Genomic DNA, 13,532 nt, shown 5'->3' on the forward strand with positions numbered 1-13,532 from the left:
TATTTTTCCCTAGATAAATCCTGTATGATATTACTTATATGAGAAGTATAAAAAAGGCAGACTTGTAAAAAAAAAGGAGAGTATAATGGTTGTTACCGGGGATGGGGTGGGGCAATAATACTGATGGTGTTTAAGGTACAAACTTATAAGGAGTAAATAAGCCAGAGATCTAGTGCACAGTATCTATAATAATAAAAGCATAATATGCTAATTAGACTGGACGTCCTTTTGGACAACCTTCTGGTCAACGCCGGGGCTACAAGGGAAGCCTGAGTCCTGGGTGCCAGAGGGAAGCCAGTGCCAGCAGCCCAGGGAAGGAAGGCCTACTCTTGCACGAATTTCGTGCATCAGGCCTCTAATAGTGAATATAAAGAACATGTGGCTCACGAGCCGCGGTTTGCTGACCATGGCCCTAAGCCATTGTCATTCTTTTTTTTCAGTGTCCTTATCTTTACTATATAACTTTTGCGTTTCTTCTTATTGTAGTTGTTGGGCTTTACATTATTATACTTGGAGTTAGAACTTGTTTTCCCTGTGGCATCAATTTTAATTGTAAAAATCATAGTGTTTTTGCTTATAGGACAGGAAATTTACTTTTTTACTACCTTTTTTATTGCTGTAACTTTATGTTCTGCTTTTCTTCATAATTTTCTATATTATTTAACATCATATTATATATAAATCTCAAAAAAAGCAGACTCAAAATTTTATGTGCTTAACATATTACTAGCTCATGCTGTTTTCATGATTAAGTAAATCATGAAATTATTTATAATTTACAAATTACTCTAATCAAGTAAACTCTTTGATAATTTTTAAACCATGAATACAGTAGCTTCGCATTTTCCTAGAAAACTTTTAGCAGATAAAAAGGTATTTTTTAATCTCCCTTCTTTGTGTGTTTTTTGCTTGGTTGTATTGTTTTCAGCACTGTGAACTTTGTGGTTTAGCTAATTAGTAATACTTTTTTTTCCTAGAAAATATAACAAAACAATGTACACCATCACATCCACTAACCAGACAACAAGTCTGTGCTCTGCAGGATGGTGCAGAGCTCTATGAAGCAGTAAGGACTGTGCCAGACCCCAGTTACCTTGAGGTAAGAGAGGAAGAGGGCATACAGTAAGCCTTAAGGTGAAAGATGTGGGCACTCTCTGGCCATCATGGGAAGCAGGGTGTTGAAATGCTATTTCTCAAAGAGAACATATGCATATTCGGGATTTGCAGTGAGGAGCCAAACCATAGTATCAAATAGAAGATAGGAATGTTATCTTCAATTCTGTATCAAATAGAAGATAGGAGTGTTAAAATACTATTATATATTAAACTAGAGGCCCAGTGCACAACATTCATGCACTGTGGGGGGGTCCGCAGTCCGGGACCCCTTGGGGGATAGCCGGCAGTCAGACATCCCTCTCGCAGTCTGGGACCCCTTGCTCCTTACCACCCACCTGCAGAGGCTCCCACCACCACTGCTGAGCTCGCCAGCTGTGAGCCCGGCTTCTGGTTGAGCAGTTCTCCCCCTGTGGGAGCTCACTGACCACCAGGGGGGCAGCTCCCTGTGTTAAGAGTCTGCCCCCTGATGGTCAGTGCGCCTCATAGCAAACAGTTGTTCTGCTGTTTGGTCGATTTGCATATTAGCTATTTATTATATAGGATAAATGTGGCTTAAAATACACACAAAACTTGTTTACTTTTAAGATGAAACAAATATCTTAGTTCCCATGTTCTCAGCTCTTCTCAAATCCTTCCCAGAGTCTATTTTATAATTCTCTATTTCAAGGGTACTTAAATGGACAAGTGCAGAAGCACTGAACTGTGTTAGAAATACCATAGGCTTTAGAATCATGGCTCTGCCATTTATTAGCCAAGCAAGTTAGGCATAAAATAGTTATAAAATGGTCATAAAATAAGTTGTTTTAGGATCAGATTAGGTAATATGTAAAAGTGTATTGTTATTAAAGTTTCTTATAAATGTTAGTTGCTATTAGAACATCATTTCATATATTAAGGTAAGATACCTCCAAAATTTTTAGACACCAGGTATCTAATTAATGCAAGGGTTAGTTTGCTAGATAGGAAGGAGATGAGAAATTTTAGAAAAACTATTTTTGTTTATTGATTAATCTCATTTATTTGATGACAATAAATCTTGTATATAGCTTTAAGTTTCTTAAATAACGGGACTACAAAATAAACAATATTCCACTAGAAGAGTAAGCAGTGCTATTCTGAATAGAATTCCCTCGCATTCCCAAAAGGTACAACTCAAATTCTCCCGATGAAAAGTGAGTTCGGTTTGAAAGCCTGTGAGTGTACTTGCTACAAGTTTGTAAATTAAGGCTTTATTTTTCTTTCCTGAAACATTATTTGTGTCTATCACTTATATTATTATATATGTTGAAGCCTTTGCTTTCTCTGAGTTATCATGAAGATAGTTTTAATTTCATCACAAATTTTAATGAAATATTTATTAGGCTGGTATCCTTTTATAGAATCTATTAGAGGCCCGGTGCACAAAAATTTGTTCACTCGGGGGGGAGGGGGGATCCCTCAGCCCGGCCTGTGCCCTCTCGCAGTCTGGGACCCCTCAGGGGATGACCACCTGCTGGGTTAGGCCTGCTCCCCTGGGGATTGGGCCTAAGCTGGCAATCAGACATCCCACTGGCAGCCCGGCAACCCTCAGGGGATGCCCACTTGCCAGCGGGGAGCAGGCCTAAACTGCAGTCGGACATCCTTAGCACTGCTGAGGAGGCAGGAGATGCTCCCACCACCACCGCTGTACTGGCAGCCATCAGCCTAGCTTGTGGCTGAGCAGAGCTCCTCCCATGTGAGAGCACCCTGACCACCAGAGGGCAGCTCCTGCATTGAACATCTGCCCCCTGGTGGTCAGTATGTGTCATAGTGACCAGTCATTCCCAGTCCTTCTGATGTTAGGGTCAGTTTGCATATCCCTTTTACTATATAGGATAGAGGCCTGGTGCACGGGTGGGGGCCGGCTGGTTTGCCCTGAAGGGTGTCCTGGATCAGGGTGGGGGTCCCGCTTGGGTGCCTGGCCAGCCTGGATGAGGGGATGATGGCTGTTTGCAGCTGGTCACAGCCCCTTCAGGGTGGGGGTCCCCATTGGGGTGCCTGGCCAGTCTGGGTGAGGGGCTGAGGGCCGTTTTCAGGCTGGCGGGTGACTGAAGCTCCCAACCTCTCCTTTTTTTTTTGTTTTAATTCTGGGATTTATTTACCTTCTATAACTGTCACTGGAGCTGTGAGCCGGCTTTAGCTCTGAGGCTCGGCTCCAGCTCTGAGACCTTGGCTGCTGAAAGCAGGTATCTGGGTTTGTTTGGCTTCTATAATTGAAACACTGTTTCAGCTCCAGCTCTGAGGCCCAGCTGGCTGAAAGCAGATTTCTGGGGTTTGTTTAGCTTCTATAATTGCAATTGTTTCTTAGAGTGCAGTTCAGAGGCCGGTAGCAGCAGGCGGGGAACCTTGGCTTCCTCCATCACTGGAGCAAGCAAGCCTCCTGTTCGCTTCAGCTGCCTGGCTGCCGGCCGCCATCTTGGTTGGCAGTTAATTTGCATATCACCCTGATTAGCCAATGGGAAGTGTGTCGGAGGTACGGTTAATTACCATGTTTGTCTATTATTAGATAGGATACTAATAAAAGGGTAATATGCTAATTAGAACGGGAGACCTTCTGGACATCCTTCTGGACAAAGCTATGGTGGCGGGGTCAAGGTAGAGGTGGTTAGGGGCGATCAGGCCAAGAGGGGAGGGCAGTTGGGGGTGATCAGGCCAGTGGAGGGGGGAGGCAGTTGGGGGCCAGCAGGCCAGCAGAGGGGCAGTTAAGGGCGAGCAGGCCAGCAGGGGGTGGCAATTGAGGGCGATCAGGCTGGCGGGGGGGCAGTTGGGGGTGAGCTGGCTGGTGGGGGGACAGTTGGGGGTGAGCAGGCCAGCGGGGGTGGGGCAGTTGGGGGCGAGAAGGCCAGTTGGGGGGGAGTTGGGGGCGAGCAGGCCAGCAGGCAGAGTGGTTAGGGGTGATCAGGCAGGCAGGCAGGTGAGGAGCCAGCGGTCCCAGATTGTGAGAAGGATATCCCAGATTGGAGAGGGTGCAGGCCTAGCTGAGGGACACCCCCCCACACACACACCCATGCATGAATTTCGTGCACCAGGCCACTAGTTTATTTATAAGGAGGAAGTAATGAGCAGAATAAGAGTTGGAAGACTAAATTCTAGACCTAGCCCTGATCTTTGTAACTGGACAAGTGATTTATCTCTTAGGGTTTCTTTCTACCTTCTATCAAGGGGATGACTGAGAGGGGCTTATCTATAAGGTTCTGATTTTATGATTCTGAGGTTTCACTCAGATCAAGTTATCACTGTAATTCTTAGAGGGAAAAATAGGCATCATTTTATAAAATACCCTGTCAAAAGGATTTGTTTTCTGTGACAATGCTAATGTTGTGGGACTTTGGAAATCACAGATTTATTTTTAATTCATGTTTTAAACATTCTCTTCATTTTTAGCCCCTTTGCAGGGTACAGAGAGTTCAAGTGTCCCTTCCCCATGTAGACCAAATTAATATTCGTAAGGCAGTAGTAGTCTAGTGTGTTATATGTTGGATTCCGTTTCCTGTTTTATTTTATTTTATTTTATTTTTCATTCATTCATTCATTCATTCATTCATTCATTCATTCATTCATTCATTCTTGTTACACTGGGTGAGATTCCCAAGAAGTACAGACAGCATTTTGGTGAAGTGATTGAAGAAAAGTGTGGAGGCAGCGAGAAGTGCTTGTAGCGCGTGTTTTGTTTTTTAATCGACTTTGAGAGAGAGAGATACTGATTTGTTGTTCCACCTATTTAGGCATTCATTGGTTTATTCTTGTATGTGCCCTGACCAGAGCTTGATCCTTCAACCTTGGCACATTGTGACCATACTGTAACCAACTGAGCTGGCCAGGGCTAGGACGTGTCTGTTTTAAGTTGTATCTACTGTTCCAGGGAGTTCATGAAATTATACTATGGGAGCTAAGAATGAGGGTTCTTGAGCTAACCCTACCTATGTGCCTCTGCAGTTATTTATTCTCTGCACCTCAGTTTCATCACCTACAACATGGAAACAATAACAGTACCTACCTCATAGGGTTATTATATGGATTAAATAAATTAATACATTTATCACACATAGATCCATTTCTCAAATAGAGTGAGCCTTTGCATGTTAGCCATTTATAATGTCATCCATATTGATAGATATGATTGTTAGAGTACATTTATAAATAGGGGAAATTTGTCACAAAGATTAGTAAACAGTTTAAGACACCAGAACATATTTGTTATGTGATGAGTACATTAATCTCAATTTTTATATTGTCACACTCTTAAAGTGAACTCAACTCTGTTGTATTTTACCCCCACTTAAAGAGATTCATTTACAGTACATGAGGTGTTTTGTTTGCTTTTTATTCCAACCTTATCTGCCTTCATATATTAAATAATCACAGGGTTATATTAGTGACGAGCAGTTAAGAGCCTTGAATAATCACAGACAGATGTTGAATAATAAGAAGCAAGCACAGATCCAGTTGGAATTCCGGAAGGCTGTGGAATCTGCTGAGAAAGAAGAGCAAATGTTATCAAGGGACGTTACAGCTGTGTGGAAGTTGCGTATCATAAGCTATGAGAAAAAAGAGAAAGATTCTGGTCAGTATGTAAATTACTTGTTTTTATTAGTTTTAAGTTAAAGTATTATATTATAAAAGTGATTTCAAGTGCTAGATAAAGTGTAAAGTTAGTGCATAGAGAAGCAAAAATTATGTATCGGTGCTCACAAAATGATGATGGAATTCTTAGATATTAGTTGTTATCAGTATCCTTTTTTTTTTAAGGTAGAAAATTTTATTTTTAATTTAGTAGAAATTTTTAACAAAGTTACATATGCCCCAAAGCTTTTATGTGTTTCTCTACTTGACAATAATCTCCAAGGGAGCCAACAAGGCTCCAGACTTGGCTTCCACTCACATGGAAACCAACATAACCCACCTTACCCCTCCTTGCAAACCAAGAAAGAAAACTACAGGAACAAATGCCTGGCCAGCAGCTTTACAATTCCTAGTGGAACCGGATTCTGGGGCAGATCAGTAAAGGGTGGGAGCGTTCACAGTGAGAAGCTGTGGTCCCCAGGCCCATAGACTGAAACCCAGCTCCTTTCCCTTCCATCCCCTACTTTCTCCCTTTTTCTTTGTCATTCTCTACTCTTTCCTGTCTCTCTCTTTTTGGCTATTTCCTCCAGCCTCACATCTCTTTGTTTTCACGTCCTCCAAAGTGGCCCCCAAAAGACAGCTGTGGTTTTCAGTCCTTTTGTAACTGTTAAAAGTTCCAAAATATCAAAATCAAAGAGCTGCTCCTTAGCAAGCGGAAGTGAACGTTTTCACTAGCTGTATGGTTCTTCATAACTTGTGACCAAATTTTTTTTACCAAGCAGAAGCGAAGGAGCCTGCATCCACTGGGTCCGGTCCTAAGGCGGCCTCTGGGTTAGAGGAGAGTCAGGCAGGACAAAGAGGGCACTGCAGGTCTCACCTTCACCCCCAGAAGATCCTGGGCTTCCCTGGTCTCCACAGATGCTGGAATCTGGTCCGGGTCCCTCTTTTAGGCTGAGCTAGGGAACAAAAAAGATTTCCCAGAGTCAAGTTACCAAACTTAGTGTGACAGTTGCTTTAGTGTCTAATTCTAAATAAAGTGTTCTGGCTGGTCCATTGGGAAAAGACCAAATCCTTTTGGGGAAACAGTGACAGGGAAGGGCTTTTAGGCCTTCCAGTCCACCTGCTTGGATCACTAGTTTTTTCTGTCCTGGGTAAAATTCATTTGTTATCTTACAGTTCTGTAGATCAGAAGTCTGGAAGGAACTGATGGGGTTCTCTGCTCAGTGTCTCATGAGGCTGAAATCCAGGTGTCAGCTGGCTGCATTATCTCATGTTCCAGTTCCTCTTCCAAGCTCACTACAGTTCTTAGCAGAATGCATTCCCTGTTTCTTGTGCTGCCTGTCACCAGAGGACACTCTGCTTTAGCAGCCTCCTGCATTCTTTCTCACGTGGTGGCCTTCTCCATTGTCAGACCAGTAACAGTGCATTGTGTCCTTCTCATGCTTGACTCTGTGATTTTGTTCCCCTTCAGTATTCATTTTTAAGCAAGAATTTAATGATTATCAGTTTTTTCATTTAGTCTTTTTCCTCTTTATCTGAATAGTTATATTAAGTATCTGGCGTCCATCATCAGATTTATATTCCCTGCTAACAGAGGGAAAGAGATACAGAATCTATCATCTTGCAACATCAAAATCTAAACCTAAATCTGGAAGAGCTAATATACAGTTAACAGCAACCAAAAACACTCAATTTCAGCAAATACCAGTAAGTACTTCTTATTGTAATTTTTCAATTTTGATAAATGCCTATGAGTTATAGAATCTTCACATGCTGATTTTTTTTTTCTTATAGGCTTCAGATGAAATCCTGTTCAAAGTTTATCAGCCGAGGGATCCCCTTTCCTTCAGCCAATTACTAAATCCAGGCTTCCAACCACATTGTTCTGAGGTGGACCTAGTAGGATTGGTAGTTTCTGTTGTGAAAAAAATAGGTAATGTACAGTGTTTTTAGTTGTAGCTTTTTATTGATGCTTTTGAAAAACATCTTTTAAAATTTGTCTTAGGATTAATTGGAGATACAGATCAGCAAATTTGATGACTAGTGACTTGAAAGTTAGGCCTGTTTTAACCTCACTTCTTTATTTTTGTTTTAATTGATTTCAGAGAGGAAGGGAGAGGGAGAGATAGAAACATCAGTGGTGAGAGATAATCATTGATTGGCTGCCTCCTGCATGCCCCCTACTGGGGATGGAGCCTGCAACCGGGGCATGTGCCCTTGACCGGAATCAAACCGGAGCCTTCAGTCAGCAGGCTGACCTCTATCCACTGAGCCAAACTGGCTAGGGCTTAACCTCAATTCTTAATGAAAAGCATTTCTACAGTATTACAAGGAAAGAACTTACATCCCATTCTGTGCTACTTAATTTTAAAGAAATTGCCAGAAAATTTTCTGCAGCATTTTAGTGATTACTATTAGACAAATAAATTATAATTTCCTGTGCAGTTAACTGAGCATTCAAGCCTGTCTCCAGCTTTGGTTTTGGGTGTGTTTTTTTCCTTTGCAGTATCTCTCATTATCCCTAATGATATCCATTGTTCTAAAAATTACTTTTTTTAATATAGCTATTCCAACTTTTTTACCATTAGTGTTAGTTTGCATCGTATATATCTTTTTCCATTCCTTTATTTTTTACCTATTGATGTCTTTATATTCAAAGTGTATTTCTGATAAACAGTATGGTTGGGTCTTGCTTTCTTATCCAATCTGACAGTCTCTATCTTTGTTTAATCTGGTCATCTTTAATGTGATTATTGGTAAGGTTAGATTAAAATTTACCATCTTGCTGGCTGTTTTCTGTATGTCCCATTATTTCTCATGTTGGAGGGCAATTCTCATGGTATTTTTACATATGTGGTAGTATTATCTCAGACTATCTTTTCAAGACTGTATAGCAAAGAGGCCTGGAAGGACAGAGGGCAGATTTCCTTCCTGCACAGGAAGTCTGATCTCTTTTCCTATGAGTTTTTGTTTCTGTTTCTGTTTTTTGTTTTTGAGATTCCACATATAAGTGAGGTCATACAGTATTGGTCTTACTCTCTCAACTTATTTCACTTTTCAGAATGCCCTCAAGGTCCATCTGTATTGTTGCAGATGGCAGGATTTTCTTTAGTATACACCACATATTTTTTTATTCTTTTTTTGTATCTGTTCACCCTTCAGCAGACACATAGGTTGTTTCCCTGTCTTGGCTGCTGTGACGTTGCAATGAACATAGGGGTTATAGGTATCTCTTTAGCATAGTGATTTTATTTCCTTCTGGTATATACCCAGAAATGAAAATGGTGGATCATATGGTATTTTTATTTTTAATTTTTTGAGGAATAAATAATTTTTTTATGTTTGTTAATTGATTTTAGAGAGAGGGGAAGGAAGAGGGATAGAAAGACAGAAACATCAATGACCGAGAGAAACATCAACATATATAGGCTGCCTCCTGTACATCCCCTGCTGGGGATGGAGCTCGCAATTGCAGCCAGGACATGTACCCTGACCAGGAATTGAACTGGCAACCTCCTGGTACATGGGTCAGTGCTCAACCACTGATTCACACTGGGCCAGGCAAGAAATAAATGATTTTAAATGACAAAGAAATACCTTTGCAGTGTCAGATTCCATTTTTACTACTCCCAACATCTCAGCCAAGTTCATCTATATTTTATTCCTTAATTATGACATTGCACACTCCTCTTTCCTTACCTCTTTCCATATGTCCTATCTACAAAGCCGTACTCTTATCTCCCTAAGTACTATGAAGTGTCAGGGACCAGCTAAGCTCTGAGATTATGCACAGAGTCTTCTATTAACTAGAGGCCCTGTGCATGAAATTCATGCATGGGTGGGAGGGAGTGTCCCTCAGCCTGCCCTGCACCCTCTCCAATCTGGGACCCCTCAGGGAATGTCCGACTGCTGGATCGGGCCTAAACCGGCAGTCGGACATCCCTCTCACAATCCGGGACCACTGGCTCCTAACTGCTCTCCCCTGCCAGCCTGATCGCCCCTAACTGCTCTCCCCTGCTGGCCTGATTGCCCCCTAACTGCTCCCCTGCCAGCCTGATCGCCCCCTAACTGCTCCCCTGCCAGCCTGATCGCCCCCTAATGCTCCCCTGCCAGCCTGATCGGCCCTAACTGCCTCTGCTTCAGCCCCCGCCACCATGGATGTATGTTCTTAATTAAGCTCATTAGCATGAATCAGTTTTGAAGGATTTAGAAACTGCCTTCTTTTATTTCAGTTTTGTTTTCTTATGGGCCATGTTCTTTACTGTGTTCTTTTCTCCTTTTTTAATTTTTTTATTTTTTTTTTAATTTTAATTAAATCTTTATTGTTCAGATTATTACATTTGTTCCTCTTTTTTCCCCCCCATAACTCCCCTCCTCCCAGTTCCCGCCCCACCCTCCGCCCTCACTCCCCACCCACTGTCCTCATCCATAGGTGCACGATTTTTGTCCAGTCTCTTCCCGCATCCCCCACACCCTTTTCCCCCCCAAGAATAGTCAGTCCATTCCCTTTCTATGTCCCTGATTCTATTATAATCACCAGTTCATTCTGTTCATCAGATTATTTATTCACTTGATTCTTAGATTCACTTGTTGATAGATGCATATTTGTTGTTCATAATTTGTATCTTTACCTTTTTCTTCCTCTTCCTCTTCTTAAAGGATACCTTTCAGCATTTCATATAATCCTGGTTTGGTGGTGATGAACTCCTTTAGCTTTTCCTTATCTGTGAAGCTCTTTATCTGACCTTCAATTCTGAATGATAGCTTTGCTGGATAAAGTAATCTTGGTTGTAGGTTCTTGGTATTCATCACTTTGAATATTTCTTGCCACTCCCTTCTGGCCTGCAAAGTTTCTGTTGAGAAATCAGCTGACAGTCCTATGGGTATTCCCTTGTAGGTAACTGAGTTTCTTTCTCTTGCTGTTTTTAAGATTCTCTCTTTATCTTTTGCTCTTGGCATTTTAATTATGATGTGTCTTGGTGTGGTCCTCTTTGGATTCCTTTTGTTTGGGGTTCTCCGCGCTTCTTGGACCTGTAAGTCCATTTCTTTCACCAGGTGGGGGAAGTTTTCTGTCATTATTTCTTCAAATAGGTTTCCAATATCTTGCTCTCTCTCATCTTCTGGCACCCCTATAATTCTGATGTTGGTACGCTTGAAGCTGTCCCAGAGGCTCCTTACACTATTTTCGCATTTTTGGATTCTTTTTTCATTTTGCTTTTCCGGTTGGGTGTTTTTTGCTTCCTCGCATTTCAAATCATTGACTTGATTCTTGCGCTCCTCTGGTCTGCTGTTGGGAGTCTGTATAATATTCGTTATTTCAGTCCGTGTATGCTTAATTTCTAGTTGGTTCCCCAATATAACATCGAGGGTCTCATTAGTTTTCTTGTAGATCTCATTAAGTTTATCGGCGGCTTCTAAACAGTTCTTGAGAGACCTTAAAAGTGTGGTTCTGAACTCTATATCTTCCATTGACAATTTTGTCCTGTTTCTTTGTCTCCGCATTTTGTTATGCTTCCTTGGTGCACCCCCTAGTGGTCTTTGTGCGCAGTCTTATAGTTAAACCTTGTTGTAGCTAATACCAGGGAGGGTTTGACCTCCAGGCCAAGTGGCTATGAGAATCAGCTGTGTCAGCAGTGAGAGAACTTCTGTCCTCTAGGGAGGTGCTAATCTGGCATTTGCCTGAGGCTATCCGGCAAATGCCTCTGTGCAGGGCTTGGGCAGGGCGGGTCGCACAGGATCAACAGGGTGGGCCGGAGAGAGCAGTTATGGCGGCTCTCAGTCCTGTCCCCAGGGGCTCTGCCTCCCTGAGTCCCAGCACTCACTGCAAAGCTCGGAGAGAAAGCTGCACTCGCTCTGACCGAAGCCAGACAGTCCCGCTTCTCCCGTTTGAGTCAGGGTCCCTAGAGACTCGCCCGTATCTGGAGCTCAGAGTCTGAGACTCCCTCCCGATTGAAAACGCCAACCGCGCCCTCCGCCGCCAGCCCGCTCCGCGCACTCCGCACCTCAGAATTTGACTTCAGCACTGCGCCTCCTCTGAGTGTCCGTATGCGTTTCTCTTTCCTCCTAGTTGTAGGACTTCCACTCAGCCAGCGTTCCTGTGGTTCTTGGTGATGTCCGTTCTGTCTTTTAGTTTCACTTTTGAAGTAGTTGTTCAAGGCGGCAAACTCCGGCATTAACCTATGCCGCCATCTTGGTTCTCCGAAACACCTTCCCCTTTTAAAAAAAAAAAAAAAAAAATACCTTTATTGATTTCAGAGAGGAAGGGAGAGGGAGAGAGAGATAGAAACATCAATAATGAGAGAGAATCATTGATTGGCTGCCTCCTACATGCCCCACATTGGGGATTGAGCCCGCAACCCGGGCATGTGCCCTGACCAGGAATTGAGCCTGGGACCCTTCAATCCACAGGCCAATGCTCTATCCACTGAGCCAAACCAGCTAGGGCTCTTTTCTCCTTTTTTAAAATGGGTTTTGTTTGGTTAATTGTGTTTTGGTGCTTTGTGGGTTTTCTTTGCCTGTAGTATGTTAATATGCTACATTTTTTTCATAGTATTTCATTTCATCTTGATCAGACTTGGTGACATTTGCCACACATTCCACACGTTCTGTTGTAAATGTTGGGTGAGTAGCAATGAACAAAACAGGCAAAAATCCCTGCCTTTGTGGAGCTTATGTTACAGGGGGTTGGGGAGGGAGATCACAAATAAAATAAATAAGTAGCATTTCTATTTTTCTTAGTAAGTGCTAAGCTCTTACTGGGGTAGTATCAGGGGGCAGGAAAGAGAAATGTGGCTTTAGATAGGGAGGTGAGGAAAAGACCTCACTGCAAAGTTAACAGTTGAGTGAGACTTGAAGAAACAGAGGGAGGGAGGCATGTGGACATCTTGGGTAGAAACAGTCCAGGCATAAGAAATGGTCATGATAAAATCTGATGCTTTCAAGCATTGGCAGAGGCCAGGGAGTGAGTACTCACAGGTGGGATAGAGGCATTGAAGGACCAGACTGTGTGGTGGTCCTTGTATGGAATTCAACTTTATTTCTCAAAGTGATAGGAGGAGTGTCAACACCTGACTAGGTTTTCAGGGGATTACCTGGCCTGCTGTATTGAGAATAGACTCTAGGGTACATGAGGGTACAAACAGGGGAAACAGCTGGAAGCTATTGAAGAATTGAGGCAAGAGATGATGTTAACAGTTTAGACCAGACAAAAGCAATGGGAGTGGTCAGAAGTAGTCAGATTCTGGTTATATATATTTTTAAATATGTTTTTATTGAATTTTAGAGAGAGAATAAGAGAGAGGAAAAAGGGAGAGAGATAGAAACATTGATCTTCCACCTCCTGCACGATCCCCCCATCACTACCAGGGATCAAGCCCACAACCCAGGCATGTGCCCTGACCAGGAATCAAACCAGTGACCTCTTGGTGCATGGGATGGCGTTTAACCACTGAACCACACTGGCTGGTCTGGTTGTATTTTGAAGGTAGAAGGACACTATGGGGTTGAAGAGAGGAGTCAGTGCCAAGGTTTTTGGTCTAAGCACCTGGAAAAAAGTTGTCTTTCACTGAGAGGGGAAGACTGCAAGGAAAAGCAGGTCTGTGGGGAAGGGCAGAGCTCAGTTTGGACAGTTAAGTTTTAGGTGCTTAATCTAGGTAGAGAGTTCTACTTGACAGCTGGATACAGGAGTCTGTTCAGGGGAATGATCTTGGCTGAAAGTATAAATTGGGAAGTCAACATCCAGGTGGCATTTAATGCTGTGAAACTGGCCGAGTTGTGAGAGGAGATAGAGAAGTGACTCATGCACTCTGATGCCTTGAAGCAGAGGACATGGAAAG

The sequence above is a fragment of the Myotis myotis genome, unplaced genomic scaffold, assembly GCF_014108235.1.
Source record: "Myotis myotis isolate mMyoMyo1 unplaced genomic scaffold, mMyoMyo1.p scaffold_m19_p_3, whole genome shotgun sequence".
Taxonomy (NCBI): Eukaryota; Metazoa; Chordata; class Mammalia; order Chiroptera; family Vespertilionidae; genus Myotis; species Myotis myotis.